The following is a 19,329-nucleotide window of genomic DNA, read 5'->3' on the forward strand; positions in this document are numbered from 1 at the left end:
CCAGTTTGCGTTGGGCTTCACTGGAACAATGCAGCAAGCCAAGGACAGACATGTGGGCAAGAGAGCAGGGTGGAGTGTTAAAATGGCAAGCGACAGGGAGGTTTGGGTCATTCTTGCGGACAGACCGCAGGTGTTCTGCAAAGCGGTCGCCCAGTTTACGTTTGGTCTCTCCAATGTAGAGGAGACCACATTGGGAGCAACGAATGCAGTAGACTAAGTTGGGGGAAATGCAAGTGAAATGCTGCTTCACTTGAAAGGAGTGTTTGGGTCCTTGGACGGTGAGGAGAGAGGAAGTGAAGGGGCAGGTGTTGCATCTTTTGCGTGGGCAAGGTGTTGTGCCATAGGAGGGGGTTGAGGAGTAGGGGGTGATGGAGGAGTGGACCAGGGTGTCCCGGAGGGAGCGATCCCTACGGAATGCCGATAAGGGGGGTGAAGGGAAGATGTGTTTGGTAGTGGCATCATGCTGGAGTTGGCGGAAATGGCGGAGGATGATCCTTTGAATGCGGAGGCTGGTGGGGTGATAAGTGAGGACAAGGGGGACCCAGCCTCCGCATTCAAAGGATCATCCTCCGCCATTTCCGCCAACTCCAGCATGATGCCACTACCAAACACATCTTCCCTTCACCCCCCTTATCGGCATTCCGTAGGGATCGCTCCCTCCGGGACACCCTGGTCCACTCCTCCATCACCCCCTACTCCTCAACCCCCTCCTATGGCACAACCCCTTGCCCACGCAAAAGATGCAACACCTGCCCCTTCACTTCCTCTCTCCTCACCGTCCAAGGACCCAAACACTCCTTTCAAGTGAAGCAGCATTTCACTTGCATTTCCCCCAACTTAGTCTACTGCATTCGTTGCTCCCAATGTGGTCTCCTCTACATTGGAGAGACCAAACGTAAACTGGGCGACCGCTTTGCAGAACACCTGCGGTCTGTCCGCAAGAATGACCCAAACCTCCCTGTCGCTTGCCATTTTAACACTCCACCCTGCTCTCTTGCCCACATGTCTGTCCTTGGCTTGCTGCATTGTTCCAGTGAAGCCCAACGCAAACTGGAGGAACAACACCTCATCTTCCGACTAGGGACTTTACAGCCTTCCGGACTGAATATTGAATTCAACAACTTTAGGTCGTGAGTCCCCTCCCCCATCCCCACCCCCTTTCTGTTTCCCCCTTCTTTTTTTTTTCCCAATAAATTATAAAGATTTTCCTTTTCCCACCTATTTCCATTATATAAAAAAAAACCCACTAGAGCTATACCTTGAGTGCCCTACCATCCATTCTTAATTAGCACATTCGTTTAGATAATATCACCAACTTTAACTTTAACACCTATGTGTTCTATTGTACTATTGTTGTTGACATCTTTTGATGATCTGCTTCTATCACTGCTTGTTTGTCGCTACAACCACACCAACCCCCTCCACCTCTCTGTCTCTCTATCTCTCCGCCCCCCACACACACACCTTAAACCAGCTTATATTTCAGCTCTTTCCTGGACTCGAACTCAAGTTCTGTCGAAGGGTCATGAGGACTCGAAACGTCAACTCTTTTCTTCTCCGCCGATGCTGCCAGACCTGCTGAGTTTTTCCAGGTAATTCTGTTTTTGTTTTGGATTTCCAGCATCCGCAGTTTTTTTGTTTTTATTTTTGTTTTTATCATCAATGATAAACTTCGTTGTCAACTGAGATGACATGCTCCAGTTTTACCTGTTGTGTGACAGCAGTGCCACCTACTGGCAGTCCATGCATAGCAAACTATACTGGAGTTTTCAGTGACCCGTCAACTTCTGATTCACTTCAGGAGTCACAGATTTCTACTCCTAGATTAAGTTGAAAGTCAGTGTGCAGTGTTCCATTAATTAAAAAAACATGTTAAAAATGAACCAAATGTTCAATTGTATGTTCAAAGTTTATCTGAAGCAGCAATCATTTAACAAATGGAAGGGAATACTCTAATGTTTCGAATTGTGTAGTGATATACAAGGAGTTCCCATAATTGTTTGGAAAAACTCAGCAGGTCTGGCAGCATCGGCGGAGAAGAAAAGAGTTGACGTTTCGAGTCCTCATGACCCTTCGACAGAACTTGAGTTCGAGTCCAGGAAAGAGCTGAAATATAAGCTGGTTTAAGGTGTGTGTGTGGGGGGCGGAGAGATAGAGAGACAGAGAGGTGGAGGGGGTTGGTGTGGTTGTAGGGACAAACAAGCAGTGATAGAAGCAGATCATCAAAAGATGTCAATGACAATAGTACAATAGAACACATAGGTGTTAAAGTTAAAGTTGGTGATATTATCTAAACGAATGTGCTAATTAAGAATGGATGGTAGGGCACTCAAGGTATAGCTCTAGTGGGTTTTTTTTTTAATAATGGAAAAGGAAAATCTTTATAATTTGTTGGGAAAAAAAAAAGAGAAGGGGGAAACAGAAAGGGGGTGGGGATGGGGGAGGGAGCTCACGACCTAAAGTTGTTGAATTCAATATTCAGTCCGGAAGGCTGTAAAGTCCCTAGTCGGAAGATGAGGTGTTGTTTTGGATTTCCAGCATCCGCAGTTTTTTTGTTTTTATCCCATAATTGTTTGGTTGGCAAACATGCCACTTAGCACTGCCTAGTACAAACTAGCAATATCCAAGCTTTGTTTCCTAGACTCTGTTAAGGTAGCCAAATCGGGTTGTAGTAAAGGCCAACATCTCAGAGAGGTGCTGGAAGAGGATGGTGTGTTCAACCGTGTCAAAAGCTGCGTACAGGTTGAGAAGGATGAGGAAGGAAAGTTTACCTTTGTCACAGATTCTGCTAAGGTAGCCAAATGGAGCTTTAACCTAGGGAGGGGAAAAAAATCAACCAAACCTGATTGCATTACTGCTATGATTATTATGTGTGGATGTTGGTTGGCTAAAGGGTCAGTTGCAGCTGTGATGTACCTTGTCGCCAACATCTGGACTCATATGAGAAAACCCAGTTGGGTTTTGGGCACAGTACCAGAGGGCAGCTGGCACCTGTGCAACTGTACCATGGCATGGTTCAAGCCCTTCAGTTGAGGACAGGAGGTAATTAGAGAAGAAAAGTAAAGCTTCATCTTGTTTATTCCCTGGGAAAGACCATCATGCAAAGAAACTGAGTAAAGAAAGAAAATAAAATATTAAATCACAGGCACTATTTGTTATGAAATATCTCTAGACTTAAAGAGCTAAATTTCTTCATGATTGCCCATGGTTATACTTTTGATCCAACAGAAAGTCTGTCCATACTGAAAAAGCAGGCCATGGCTGAATTGAATCATACACATTTCACCAAAGCTGTGGCCTCTCAGTTTTATTTTTGTCTATCCCCATTCATTAAATTGAACATGATTCCATTCTATTAGCTTTAGGGGTACAGTATACAGTTCTCTATATACCGTACACAGCAAAATGGTTGACTCTTAATTGCCCTCTTAAATGGCCTTAAATGTTCAAAGGTAGTTAGGGATGGACAATTGAATGCTGGATTTGCCAGTGACTTCTGGATCCCATGGAAGAATTTTTAAAAATACAGTTCTTTTTTTCCCTTATTATAGGTGTCGACAGAAACATGCCTAATAAAAGCCAATAACCACATTCTATATCATCTTTACAAAGTGTTCCAGTATCTGCAGGACATCAACCAGAGAAGTGTGTCACCTATTTGATTTATTCAGTGCTTGAAGTTAAACACACTAACAGTAAGAACACTACCAGTTTCAGTTTGGATATTTAATTTGACTTTACCTGTTGAACAGAGTGTGTAAAATCTGATTAGGTCAGTTTAATATCTGAAAATAAGTGAGATCATTCAAATTTATGAGCTACTACATTTGTGGCAATGTTTTATTGGAAATAATTGTAACTAAATAGGATTACATAGGATATAGGCCATTGGAACCAAATAGTCCGTGCTGGTGTTTATGCTACACATCAGACTCCTTCCATCCTTCCTCATCTAAATCTATTATCCTAACCATTTATACCCTTCTGCCTCAAATATATATATATGTCTGGCTTCCCCTTAAAGGTATCTATACTATCCACTTCAACCGCTCCCTGTGGTATGAAGTTCCACATTCTCACCACTTTTGGGTAAAGAAGTTTCTTTTGAATTCTGTATTGATTTCTTGGTGACAATCTTATACTCTAGTTATGCTCTTTCTCACAGGAGGACACATTCTCTTTGTACCTATTCAATCAAGGTCGTTAAAATTGTTAAAGGTTTTGATAATGTCACCCTCTCAGCTTTCTTTCAAGCGAAAAAGAGACCCAGCCTGTTAATCCTTTACTGATATGTATATCCTCTTGTTATACCCTTGTAAATATCCTTGTAAGTCCTCTCTGCACCTTCTCTAATGCCTCTATATCATTTTTATAACACAGTGGCCAGAACTGAACAAGGGTGGTCTAATCAAGGTTTGATACAGGTTTAGCATAACTTCCCTATTTTTCAATTCTAACCCTCTAGAAATAAAGCCTAGTGCTTTCACAGCTTTATTAACCTGTGGTACAACTTTTAGTGACTGGTGTATTTGTAATTTCTCACCATTAGCTCCAGCTTATTCAGAATCCTGTCACACATATCCACTTCCACACTAAGTCACACGAATCCATTATGTCAGTCCTTGTTGTTCTAAACTAGCACCCCATTCCCTCAATGCATTCAATTCAAAATGTTTATTCACATTGATAAATTGTCCTAAGCCTTTGTCCTGTTGTATCTTTGCAATCTCTTACACCATTCCCCAATGCTTGTTTTTCTGATTCTACCCTTATGTTGATCGCCCCCTCCATTGACAGTAGAGACCTCAACTAACTCTTTGGAATTCCCTCCCAAATTCCCTCCACCTTGACACCTTTTTCCCTCCAATATTAAAAGACAATTCCTTCAACCAACCTTTGATCACACTTTCTACTCTCTTCTGCCCTGATTCAGCCTCCCTCTTCCTTATGCTTGTTGCAACTTGGGCCATTTCTTTATGTTAAAGCTAATATAGATCTGTTGTTGCTATTAGTTTACTTTTTCCTTGCAGTATATCTGGCAATACAAACACCTGTCTGTGATTGTTTATATGGGTACTGGTTAATAAGTACTGGTATATTTAAGATACGGAATATCAAACTAAAATATCAATCCTATCCACTAGGTTTAAGACAGTTGCCTCTGTATAGGATGTTTGAGGCAAGTTATTTTTAGATAGTGCCTGATTATTTGAAGTACACTCTGCCATCGGGTGAACTCCTTTGCAACATAATTTCCATAGTCATTTGTTCTCCAGTTGTATTACCTTACTAATTAGTACGTAGCTGACGTTATAGAACAGTAAATGTTCAGTGAGCTCCAGAGCCTGGATACTAGCACCAGGAAGGACGACGTGCTTGTTGTCTTGCTGTGCAGACTCAGACTGGTATCTAAAGTTTGGAAACTAGATCAAGAATCCCCTGGCAATTTGAGACAGACAAAGAACAAAAGAGGGAACGGTGGAGTAGAGGGGATGTAGAATTGCTTTACACTTTAGGTGGAACAATGGAAGCACATGTAGCAGGCAGTATAACAGATGGTGAGGCAGATAATTTATTGGTATTTCACATTACCTCAGCTAAAAGAATAAGATGTAATTTTCTTAGATGCTTTTATTTCCTGATTTCTACATTTTAATGAAAAAGTTCACTGTCAAAGCTGCAGACCTGTTACCCGAAATGTGATTGCGGTCAAAAGAAACAGCAAAAGAGAGAGGAAGATAGTGAAATGTAATTAAGATTGGAAAAAAGGATGGAAGTTAAGTTATCAATATAAACAAACTTTTGAAAAATATTACTTTAAATGTGTTATTTCTTATCACAATGGATAAATTTGACAATTAACAAATATAAAATAACTCTTTTTGGGCCAATAAGGGTGTTTAGCGATATCATGAAGTAATTACATCATTGAAAACCCAGTTACACAACATTCACCAAAGTGCAACTTTTTCAAGGGATTTTACAATGAGGCTAGGAGCGTCAGAATGAAAGTTCTCATTGGTTGAAAGATTTCCCATTGTTCGCAGTCTTGGGGGACCTCAACAAGGCACCCTATGGAGAAGTGTAGAAACACTGACAGAAACTTCTATAGTCTGCACATGTCCAGAATAACATGGAAATCCAGACATTATTGTCAGTTTGAATAGAGTAATGATGACAAACACTGCCATTGCAATCATAATTTAAGCCATTATTATGCATTGTGGATTGCTTCTGGTGGTGCCTCTGTGATATATGCTCATTTGTGACATTGTTTCCATGAAAATCAAATTTTAATAATATGTTGATTTAATGAATAATGATTTTTCTGCATTGGATATAACCATTTTATATTCTGACACAAACGGCACACAAGTACCATGACATTTGCATTGCATTGCCCAAGGAATAAGGAAATCAACATGAGCATTTCAAGATACATGCCTCTCAAAAGAAGGTGTTAATTAGCTAGTATTGCTGCTGTACCTGGATTTTCAGATTGTGAAAGCTCATTTAAATTATGAATACTGTTTATCTCTGCTCTGATTGGCAACATGGGAAGGTGTTAAAAAGACACTTGGATCATTAAACAGCTCCTCACTTGGTTGAAATTAGTTTCAAATGTAAGGTTACTGCAATACATTCCATTAACCCAATGTATGGGGGATGAGTGCCAAATTTAATTGTAAAGCTAAAATGATCACATTTCAGATTTTCCACAGAAAGGATTAGGAATGTCAGAAATAGAATTATATTAAAGATTGTGTTTTAAAGTAAGATGTATTCATGCAAACTGTTTTCAAATAAAGGTGCAGAAATGGAAATGCAAAAAAAAAATCATGAATTAAGATAAATACATATATTGTGTAAAGGTGTAAATAATAGTGAATAAATATTTGTAACAATCGGATTGGCCGGCAGCTCCAAAGGGCAGGACTTCTATTCCAATGAGAGGTGGAAGTTCCACCTGGCCCTCATTAATCAACTCCGCAGTGCTTTATGGCTGCGAAGTAGGTCAGCTGATGTGGTTTCTCGGGGGAGTGGGGAGATGTCTGCCGTTTACCCTGCACCTGTTTTATTCCACCCACTATTTATATTAAACTGACTTTCGTAAAAAAACTTAACAGTCAGGCCGCAACTGTTTTACAGTTCACCTATCAAGGAGCTAGATAGGATTTCAATTATTATTTATTCATTTATGTTGCATCAATTTGCTTGATAATTTAAACTTAATAAAAGATGTCTAATGTTGTATTAATCTATTGCATTTTGAAGATTGTGAAAGAAATAATCTATAGAGGTTTAGGATAATCCCTGTACCTGAAATAATTAACCAAAAGCTTGTTCTGTTCATTATTTGGAATATGTTACTGAAAACTTATCTGTATCAAAGTTGCTGTCCATATAGAGAGTTGGGACTCATCTATGAGAGTGATCACAGGCCAACAAATGTTGAGGAAGGGTAGAACAGACCCACAAATGTAAGAATGTATCTAGTACAACCTTATACAAATAATTTCAATAAAAGAATATGCAGTAAGTGCAATTAAATTTTTCAGGCTAGCCAAATGCCAAATTGGCCTTGCTACAAAGGGTGAAAATAATCTTCAAATCATAAAAGTCCAGAACTTCTGGCGCTCATTATCAGATCAATTTTGCTGCACACGGTTTCCCCAGTGTTGATGTGGCACGGTGGACCTCACATGGTTTAGTGCCAATTGTTGTCTTAGAAACTAGCCTCCAACTGTTGGCTGGTACTTGTGGAACAACCAAGTAACAAGTGCTCACTTTTCTATTTTTTTACCCCAAACCCACTCATTCCATCAGGTCCCATTGGTAACTTCTCATTGCCAGCATGGGATGGAGTGGTAAAACTGCTAAGCTGACATTAGTGCTTTTTCATGCTACCACCAGCAGAAATCTCTACCTGTATATTTGGATGAAACTTTGTAGTACTGATGTATTGGTTATGGCTGCATGTAAATATATGTGACTTCCTATGTGCTATCTAAGTTTAATAGTTTCATTTTACCTAGGGAGGGAACAGCTTATCTTTTTTATAAGAGAATGGATTGATCATTTCAGGTTAGTTATTCATTATTTATTGAAATATTCTTGGTTTGAAGCTTTTTAAAAAAAATTTTCACTGAGTGAAATTTTATGAGAGAGTGCTCGGATTACATTTCACCAACAATTTTCTAATCTTAAATTATTGACTAGTGTGGCAGAGCATCAGAACCAAGTGGAATTTAAGAAAGAACATAAACAGAGAGCTGGCCATTTTATTGCACTGTAGCATGAGGGGAAGGGAAGACCTCTGTACACTAATATTGGCAACCTCTCTGTTTAATTATTACCTTTTAAGACAGTCTTCTCTTTTCAAAATGATTGAAGACTAGAATGCAGTTGCCTGTGCCACCAGAGAAAATGAGAAGAAAAATTTGCAGAATTATAGGGCATTGCTTAGACATACATGATTAGCTTTTTACTTCACTTTTAATATCAGTTTTAACTTCACATTTCACTGCAGCATTGATGCAGAATGTTCAGTCTAAAGGCAACACTGGAGTATTGACCATGTGTTGCACTGGGAGAATAACCATGGGGGAAAAAAAAAGTAACCTATATGCTGCAGACAAATGACATATAGGATAGTATGTGGAGTCTATTTTTACTTCTGTATCCTTGATATCTATTGTAGTTTGTGAATATTGACATATTGAGGTATTGGCTCTTATTTGCCTTCCCTGTAGGAATGCAGACCTTGCTGTCCATCCATCTGGGGGTCAACACTTTTCTTCATTCTTCTTTGAATTGTGGCTTTACAGTTTTACAATAGATTTTCAGTCTTCGTTTTCAATAAAATGTTTCACCTATTTGTAGACATTAATATTCCCTCATTAATTCAAATTCCAATTTGAAGCAATGGCTCATTGAAAACAGTTTTGCATTAACCAAAAAAATGGGAAAATGCCAATGAAACAATTTAAAACAAGCTGATTCCAAAATCCTCTTTTCCAAATATAAATTATGACTTTAACTTGAATAATGTAAAAGAAACATTCAAGTTTTACAAGACTTCTGGCTGCCTTTTTTCCTGAAAATCATTAATTCATTTAATTAAAGATGAAATAGGTTGCAGTTTAAGGAAACCTATTCCTACCAAAATATCAAAAGATTTTCGGATGTTCAGGCCTTGTTAGTTTGTTTTTCCCCTGATCATTTAATAACTGAATGAAGTGTTAAAATTCTAAACTGGGTTGTAGCAAAATGTTTTTAGTAGAGAATCTGCTAATGGCTCCTGGTCTGTAATGAATGTATGGAACTGGAAAATCCAATTGGCTTTAGTCTTCTCAGACCAAGGGAAGAGAGAATCCAACTGCTGACCTGCTTTCAAATAAGCCTTTCTGGAAGGAAGTGCTTGGATGGACAATGATGTGGGACTTGGTTCTGATGCTCTGCCACACTAGTCAATAATCACTGTTTAGCCTAACACATGAAAAATGGCCTTTTGTGTGTTATTTAATAAAGGTTTGATCATGGGTCTTCAACACTAAAAGGTTTTGCTGTTTAGTTATACTTTGAGGGTGGCACGGTGGTTAGTGCTGCTGCTTCACAGCTCCAGGGACCTGGGTTTGATCCTGACCTCGGGTGTATGTGTGGAGTTTGTATGTTCTCCATATGTCTGCATGGGTTTCCTCTAGATGCTCTGGTGTCCTCCCATTGTCCAAAGGCATGCTGTTAGGTAGATTGGCTATGTTAAATTGTCCCCCTCTGAGTGTTTGCCCTGTGATGGACTGGTGTCTCATCCTGGGTGTATCCTGCCTAGTGCCCATTGACTGTCAGGATAGACTCCCTGTGACACTGAATTGGATGAAGTGGTTCTGGAAAAGTGAGTGAGTTGTACTTTGAGAAGGGTTAGCAGGACTGCATGAAAAGAATGGGTAGATTTTGTAATTTAATGAACTAGGTCATTATAAAATATCTCATTAGGATCTGTAAAACACGTACATTAATACATTTAAGCATTAATACTTAAAGTTAAGTAAATCAGTGTTGGTTACATTTTTTTTACTTTTTGTGCTGTGGTGTATTTTTTGGTGTACTTACTGCAAATCATTGAAAATAAAGTTTCTGCCCTGCCACAGTACCAAAACAGCTCTTATCAAAGTCACAAATGATATCCTATGTGACTGTGACAAAAGTAAACTTTCCCTCATTGTCCTTCTCAATCTGCCTGTAGCCTTTGACACAGTTGACCACACCATCATCCCCCAGCACTTGTCCATTATCATCCAGTTCAGTGGGATAGCTCTAATGTGTCTCCAAGCTTATCTCTCTAATTATAGACAGAGAATCACTTGCAATGTCTTCTCATGCTGCTCCTGCAGTTATCTCTCTTGTCCCCCAAACCATGAAGAGAGTGGATGGGGGTTGATAGACAATGAAGATTTTGTTTTTATTCCTTTATGGGATATGGGTGTCACTGGCTAGGCCAGCATTTATTGCCCATCCCTAATTGCCCTTGAGAAGGTGGTGGTGTCGGAGATTAATCACACCAAGGCATCATTAATATGTAGAAACCCCATTTATTACTTGTGCACAAAGGAGACAGCACACAAAAGAGCCACTGTACAGTCTCGTAGCAGAATACACGCAGACCTGTTAAAAGCATTTTTATAGCCAATCAGTAAATTTTGCACAAACCTAACTGCTTATTTGCATAAGTTAACTGACCAATCCATATTTCAGTAAATTTTCATTCCCAAACAACAGACATAGTGCTTACGCAAATGCTTATCACAACCCTGATTACATTGGCCTGAGAAAGAACAAAATGGAATGTCTCAGGGCTCATCCTACAACTGTGGTCAGACAAGATGGTATTGTTCTCAAGGCTGCAGTATTTTTCTCTTAGGCCTAGGCATATAAATCAACTTCTCCATTAACCCTTTTAGCACTAAATGGGTTCCCTATAGTTGCCTAGGCCATCACACTTCCCCCCCTTTTGTCCTACAAGGACAACCCATCACCCTTAGCCAAGTTCTATGTATCCTAGCCACTGGGCTTCATCCTCAGTGGAATCCTGATTCCTGAGGAGAGAGAGGGAATAGATAACTGGCTTGCCACCAAGACACTGGAGACTCTGTAGTTGGCAGGCAGGGCGGATGCAGCAGGTCTGACTGAGCTGCAACACTTGCAGGGCCAGCAAGTCGGGGCAACCAGACAGATTTTTGTAGTTGCAAAGCCCAAATTCTTCAGTGTAGTAGCCAGTAGAAGTCCAAGTGGAGGTGGAATTATTTGAGGTGAAATTGTATGGTCGTTTGGCAATCACACATTAAAGTATGTGAGACTATCCTCAGATCTCGGGACCTGCGAAAGACACACCATCTCATTTTCCTTGCACTCCCAAAAGGTGGTCATAGGACCAGACTGGTTGTGGAGCTGAAATTGGCCCTTCTGGTAGTTATAATCAGCAAGGTAGGCACAGGAACCCAATGGCAATTCACCCACCCGAGTGGAATAATTTCTCCTGACACATAGCCAGGCCAGCCCCTTAATAACCACAAAGGTGTGCTCCTGTTTCCAAATGGGCATTCAATGAACTAGGGCCCCTGTATTACCTTGGGACCAAGTAGAATCTGAGGGGAAAGCCAAAAAATACATCTCTGAGGAGAAGGGGTTAACAGGAAAATGAGTACAAATCCAACATTTAGTCCGATTAACTTGCGAGGCTACGGCCTGCATTCGTTGAACTGCAGAGTTGGTAGTCCATGCAAGGACCACGCAGGACAGGATCCAAATCAGAGTCAGCATTCTGACGGCTCAGTTAAAGTTCCTGCACAAGCATTTCCGTCCGAGGTCAGCGTCCACTTGACGTGCGATATGTGGATCCACAAGGTTCGTTCTTCAACCTTCACGGCTGTGGTGAGCAAGATTTGGAAAGGCCCCTCCCATCGAGGTTCCAAACAGTTCTTTCTCCTGAAGGTCTTTACCACGACTAGATCCCTGGGGTATTGATGGAAGTGTTCAATGGTGGGCTTTTTCTGAACTTTTACTACCTGCGTATGCAAGCTTTTGAGAGAATTAGTAAGCACTATACAGTATGTAATCATTCCCTCATCCATAGCGTGGATGTCTGTTTCCCTAGCAGACAAAGGTGATGCCACTGGGAGGCGCATAGGACGTCCCATTACAACTTCATAAAGGGAAAGGGAGTTGGTACGGTTAGGGTGAGAGCGCATAGTCATGAGCGCCAGTTGTAGAGCTTCAGGCCATTTCAAACCGGTTTCCTCATATAATTTAGCTAATTTGTTTTTCAGAATACCGTTTTATCTTTCCACCGCCCCAATGGACTGGGGGTGGTATGGGCAAGAAAGGTGATGGTTGCATTGTAAGACCTTCAACAGTTCCTTTATCACTTTAGCGATAAAATGAGGTCCATTACCACTTGATAAAATCTCTGGTATCCCAAATCTGAGTATGTATTCACGCAACAACAATTTTACAACAATAACAGCATCATTTCGTCGGGTGGGATACGCTGCCACCCATCGCGAGAACAAACATACTATAACTAAAACATAATTATATCCCATACATTTAGGCATTTTCTATAAAGTTCATTTGTAGGCGTACAAACGGGTCCCATAGCTGGGGTCCCGTACCAGCAGTCACTGTGGGTGTCTTACTTGGGTTATGTCATTGGCAAAGCAGACATTGTGAAGCTATTTTAGCTGCCATGGCAAAAAACCCAGGAGCAACCCACATCTGCTGTACCATTCTGTTCAACCCCCTTTTGCCCCAATATTTTCTACTCTATGTAATTTCCTGTCGAGTGTTGACATAGGTATGACAGGTATTACTAATACAATGCCTATTAGCATATTACTATTCACTGTACATTCAACATTCATTCTATATACAGATGTCAAACCTCTTGGCAACCGGTCAAGTCATAATTCTTGTGTCGTGAGAGATTCAATAAATGCTCGTTAGTTACCCATAAAGGGACTACCCCTTCATTAATCTGTCTTAAATTTTCTCAGGCTTGTTCCAGTGCCCAAGATCCATAGGTGCTGCATACATCATTTCTGCTCACTTCGTCGAAAATATCTTTCCCTATTTCAATTAATTTATTGATAGCCCCCACATGACTTTCGAGCACGGTAGCCAGGCTTTGGATTAACCATGTCACATCCTGGTCCGTATCTAATTGGGTATCCTGGATCCCCTGTCTCCGCTCTAGAATCTCCTTAAGCTTAAAGCTCAGGGTACAGACCTTCTGGTCAACAGTTGCCAGGCTCTGAATTAACCACTGATGTCCCTATATTGAATATCATAGCAGCATCATTTATCAGGCTGTACTTAACGCGGTTCCCTCACAAGCCTGATCGCATCTCGGCATTGAACTGAACTGCTTCAGTCATCAATTGGCACGTCAGAGCCATTTAGAGTGTTTGGGTATGGGGTGAGCACCACTGGGGCAGGACGACACCTGATACATTCAAGACTATGGGTACCAGCTCATGGTGTACATTATCATACAAAACTTCTGATTAACCAGTACCAAAACCATTTGTCGGCCCTAGATGCATAATTGGACAAGATAGGTCAGTCAGTGTGGTTTGAGAGGTTTCAATTATCTCTATTCGGACTGTGGAAGTAGATGTGGAAGGTGGCTGGGTAGTGGTGGACCTCCCACGCCCGATCTGAAGCAAACCCTTTGAAAGCACTTGTTCTCCTACTGTTACATTTATCATTCCCCGTCATGTGTCGCATTCGGCACTGTCCGTGCTGTACCAAAGTTCCTCCTGTGGTGCAGGATGAGCAGTGATGATCCCCGACCTTGTTGCCAGTACTAATACGCCACGACCAGGATTGTAGATCTGTGGAGACATTAATATCAGCTCCTGTTCTCCGGGTTACCGCTTGGTTAATTGTCATGTATCTTTAACTGTGTGTAATGCCTCCATTTACTTCCTGTTCTCATATCTACAAGTGCGCATGTATCACCTGTCATAATTACCTTGTACGGTCCATGCCTGTTTGCTCCGGGCTCACCTTCACCATCACCTTATTCCCCACTTGGTCCATTATTGCTCTTTGGATTTGCCTGTTTCCATACCCTTAATCACCTGTTGGATTCTGACTTCCTTCCTTAACTCATGCAATTTCTTACTTAATTCCCTTACATAGTCCATACTTTTCCTTTCAGTGGCCCTACATCTCCTCCTTCCACTAAAATACCTTCAGGTAATTGCATGGCCCTTCCTGTTATCAATACAATACGGTGAATCTGGTAGTCCTATTTGGTGTAGCCCTAAGGAACATCAGAATGCTGGGCAATACTGTGACCCAGCTGTTGCCCACCTCCTGAACTGCTTAGGCTATAGATGTTTTTAAAGTTCAGTTCATCCTTTCCACCATCCCTGAACTCTGGGGGTGGTAAAGAATATGGAATTTCTGTTTAATCTCCATAAGATTACACACTTCTTTCATGACTCTCCCTGTGAAATGAGTTCCCTGATCTGAATCCATCTGGGTAGGCACCTCAACTCCTTCCAGCCTACTCTCTCCTGCTGCTGTCTCATGTCAGACCTCAATTCCTTAAACGACTCTACAATGCACCTTCTTATCCTATCTTTCAATGGCTCAGTATCTCACTATGAACCGCTTAACTCTGCCTGTCATCAAGGTGTTAATCTTGTGGTCTTACTTTTAGTAGCTTGCAGGCACGTTAATATAATCAGTAATACATCTATTTAGCCTTTTTCCAGCTTTCCCTTTACCTGTATCCATCTTGTGGTAAATTGTTGTTAAGTATTATTTCTCCTTACATTTCAATTCCTGAACTACAGATTCCACATAGTTTTACCTCTAAAGTTTTTTTTCTCTTCTGACCATGATCATCCTAAGATTCTTTTGAGTTCAGTTTCTCTATTGTCAACGAGGATCTCTGCCTCTAGATCTTTGCTTATTTCCCCCTGTGCAGTTCCAATGCCTCAGTTGATGGCCAGATTATCAAATTCATTTCCCTTAAAGCAGTTTGTACATTATGTCCTCTTTCCCTAACTCATTCTCCTACTTGCCTCATACCATTTTACACATGAAACAGCTACCATCTTATCTTGTTCAGGTTGCCTGGAGAGACTTTAAAATAAATAAAATATTCTCATAACAGTTTTAAAAACAGAAATCAGGTATTGGCATGTTTTGCTTCCTTATCTTCTTCTCAAATATTTTATTGTCTCAAAAGTAACCCACTAAATTGTGTCTGACCCTTTTCTTTTAGAATTATCCCAGATTCATTAACTCGGCCAAAAATTGGATTTCTGCCAAACTTTGTCAAGGTCTTGAGCTTAACTTCATATTTTGGGAACAGATTTTACAAATACAAAAGCTTGCAGCATTTGAATTAGTGCCAACTGTTGTCAAACCTTTTAAAATGAAAATTCCCTTTTGAGGAATTATCAAGAACCAAACCTCAGATTGTTTAAACCTTGTAAGAACGGTAATTTACACCATCAAAATTAAAACAACCTCTTTTTTCATGTGTAATGATTTGTATCCAAGTTATAATTTCCGTATGTTTATCGACACATTCTTTATCGTAGATAGCATCCTCGTTATTCAAAGTAACCTGTTAATTTACATCTCAAGATTGTCCCAAATTCAAATTCCAGTGCTTTTGGAAAGCAGATTTCCTTTACTATTTAATTCATCTCTTCATAAGAAACCCCTTTTTATCCATTGGAACCACCGAGACCTTGTGTTTATGTCTTTTGGTTTTCCTAGAATCCTTCTGAATTTTAAGTAATTTTTTTTTCTCAGAATTTTAGAATATGAACTCGTATGTATTAATCCCAATCAGTTTAGAAGCTGATGATTATTCCTTACTAGTCTGCAAGGGGGTGGTACAAGGGTTTGTTCATCTCAAACAAAGGCAAGCCCTGTTTTATCTTTACACTACCTTCAAATTACGATTTTTGCCAGGAATCTCAACTCAAACCTTATACTCAAAACTTTGGAATGTTTGAGTGTACCTTTCCTTTAATCTAATATGGGACTTTTGACTCTAAAGTGCTCAACTACACACACAAAAGACAATTCAGGGAAGAAAACACATTAAGGCTCACATACAAATGCTTCCTTGCACACAGACAAACACATATATAAAGGTATGTATTTATATTCCTATAATATTGAACTTAACTCTAAACAAAATTTCAAGTAGCAGTGGGGGAATAAAGGGATCTTGAAGGCTCCACCTATAGGGACCTTCAAACTGATGAAAGCTCACATTTTCTCTGCCGCTGCTTGCTTGCTTGCTCAATTGCTCATTAACCCTCTAGGGGTACCCTCTCTCTCTCTTCAGCACAAACAGCTCTTGTAACTTAGATCAATTCATTTTTTTTTAAGTTACAGAAAATTCAGTAGCGGACCTTTCGGGTCCATAATGGACATCTTTATAAGCATTTGGGGTTCCCTTTGGAGGGGGAACCGAATAAATGGGGTTTCTTTGATGCCATATTACCCATTCTTTATCTAATAACTAAAAAAGGCCAGTCCTTGGCGGGTCCTTGACCCCCAATTTACTACTAAAGTACTTTCAGCAATCAGTCCACTCACACGCTTAAGGGGTCCCGGACCCCGAGCCGCAAACACGCATCCACGTACTCAGTACCAACTCCAGGGGCTTCGAACCCGAGCATATACTAAAACTAAACCTAAACTCCAGGGGCTCCAACCCCAAGTATACACTAAAACCAGGGGCTCCAACCCCGAGTATATACTAAAACTAAACCTAAACTCCCGGGGTTCCGACCCCAAGTATACACTAAAACCAGGGGCTCCAATCCTGAGTATATACTAAAACTAAACCTAAACTCCAGGGGCTCCAACCCTGAGTATACACTAAAACTAAACTCCAGGGGCTCCAACCCCGAGTAAACTCTAAATCTAAACTTCAGGGGCTCCAACCCCAAGTAAAACTCTAAAGCTACAGTCCAGGGGCTCCAACCCTGAGTAAAACTCTAAATCTACACTCCAGGGGCTCCAACCCCGAGTATATTCTGGCCAGAGTGGAGCCGGACCACAACTAATCTCCTAAACACTTAAATAGATGATTTACCCAAAGAGTCAGCCACAGGCAGGCGAAAGCAGATCGCGGGTCAATGAACCCCAGAAGCCCAGAATGGGCTGCCGAGGACTGAGGAGTCCTTGAACCGTGAGGTCCTAACACTGGCGCTCTGTGACTCAGCCCCAGGGGTTAGTCATCTCGGTGGAACCTCCAAGAAAACTGTCGGAGATTAATCACACCAAGGCATCATTAATACGTAGAAACCCCATTTATTGCTTATGCACAAGGGAGACAGCACACAAAAGAGCTACTGTACAGTCTCGTAGCAGAATATACACAGACCTGTTAAAAGCATTTTTATAGCCAATCAGTAAATTTTGCACAAACCTATCTGCTTATTTGCATAAGTTAACTGACCAATCCATATTTCAGTAAATTTTCATTCCCAAACAACAGACATAGTGCTTACGCAAATGCTTATCACAACCCTGATTACATTGGCCTGAGAAAGAACAAAATGGAATGTTTCAGGGCTCATCCTACAACTGTGGTCAGACAAGTTGGCATTGTTCTCAAGGCTGCAGTATTTTTCTCTTAGGCCTAGGCATATAATTCAACTTCTCCATTAACCCCTTTAGCACTAAATGGGTTCCCTATAGTTGCCAAGGCCACCACAGTGGTGAGCTGCCTCCTTGAACCACTGTAGTCCCTGTGGTGTAGGTACACCCACAGTGCTGTTAGAGAGGGAGTTCCAGGATTTTGACCCAGTGACGGTGAAGGAATGGCAATATATTTCCAAGTCAGGATGGTGAGTGGCTTGGAAGGGAATTTCCAAGTGGTGGTGTTCCCATGTATCTGCTGCCTTTGTTCTTCTAGATGGTAGTGGCCATGGATTTGGAAGGTGCTGCCTAAGGAGCCTTGCTGAGTTTCTGCAGGGCATCTTGTAGGGTGCCAATCAAGCGGGCTGCTTTGTCCTGGATGGTGTCAAGCTTCTTGAATGTTGTTGGAGCAGCACTCATCCAGGCAAGTAGAAAGTATTCCATCACACTCCTGACTTGTGCCTTGTAGATGGTGGACAAGCTTTGGGGAGTCAGGAGGTGAGTTACTCGCCATAGGATTCCTAGCCTCTGATCTGGTCTTGTAGCCACAGTATTTATATGGCTAGTCCAGTTCAGTTTCTGGTCAATGGTAACCCCCAGGATGTTGATAGTAGAGGTTCAGTGATGGTAATGCCATTGAATGTCAAGGGGCGATAATTAGATTTTCTCTTGTTGGAGATGGCCATTGCCTGGCACTTGTGTGGCATGAATGTTACTTGCCACTTGTCAGCCTAAGTCTGGATATTGTCCGGAGGAGAGTTTTCCCTATGTTGCGCGGGCCAAGCGGGAGCAGGCATGGACCTGATCGCCGCCCACGATCGGGTCTGCGCTGCCATTTTATGCGGCGGGCCAATTAAGGCCCACCCAATGTATTTCTCGATTCCCGAGGATAGCGGGAGTGGGCGGGTGGCGGACAAGCACAGACCGCTGGGTGCAATGGTGACCTGGCAGCCTGGATTCCCATCACATCCCTGCCACTCCAGCCCTCCTATCCTCCTCAGAGGAGGTGCCTCCAGTGGAGAGCACAACTCCCATTCCCAGGCTAAGGGAAGGCTTCCTGAAACCTGCAGGCCCCAAAAATGATCTTTACTATAGAATCCTGACCTGAAGGCAGTTACTCCTGTCCAAGCAGCTGGTATGAGTTTTGAAGTATTCCTTTTCACACAGCCAAGTATCCGTAACTTTCACAATTAAATATCTGACAGATAACATTCGCGACCCCTCTTATCCCACCCATGGATGAGGTTTATATAAATGTCTCCTGCACATTGCACCTGTGCGACATCCTGAAGATCACACGGGCCCCAAATACCATTGTCTGATTGTCTGTAATGACCATATTGAAATGATTGTAATATTCATTGATTTATTGAAGCACCTCGTGATCCATGTGCAAAAGTTGAATCTGATTGCACTTTTTGTGATGGCAATTTAGAAATGTTTTGTAATGTTCTTCCAGATATTTTATGAATAAAGTATATTTTTCCAAAAAAAATTAAATCAAGGCCACCCCCATATGCCTGCTGAGGTGAATGTCAAAGAACCTATGCCATTATTTTGAAGAACAGCAGCAATGTGTTTTGGTCAAAAAGAAACATCCCTAAATCAACATAATAAAAAACCTGCGGTATGTCCACAAGAATGATC

This window comes from Carcharodon carcharias, chromosome 2 (assembly GCF_017639515.1).
Source record: "Carcharodon carcharias isolate sCarCar2 chromosome 2, sCarCar2.pri, whole genome shotgun sequence".
NCBI lineage: Eukaryota > Metazoa > Chordata > Chondrichthyes > Lamniformes > Lamnidae > Carcharodon > Carcharodon carcharias.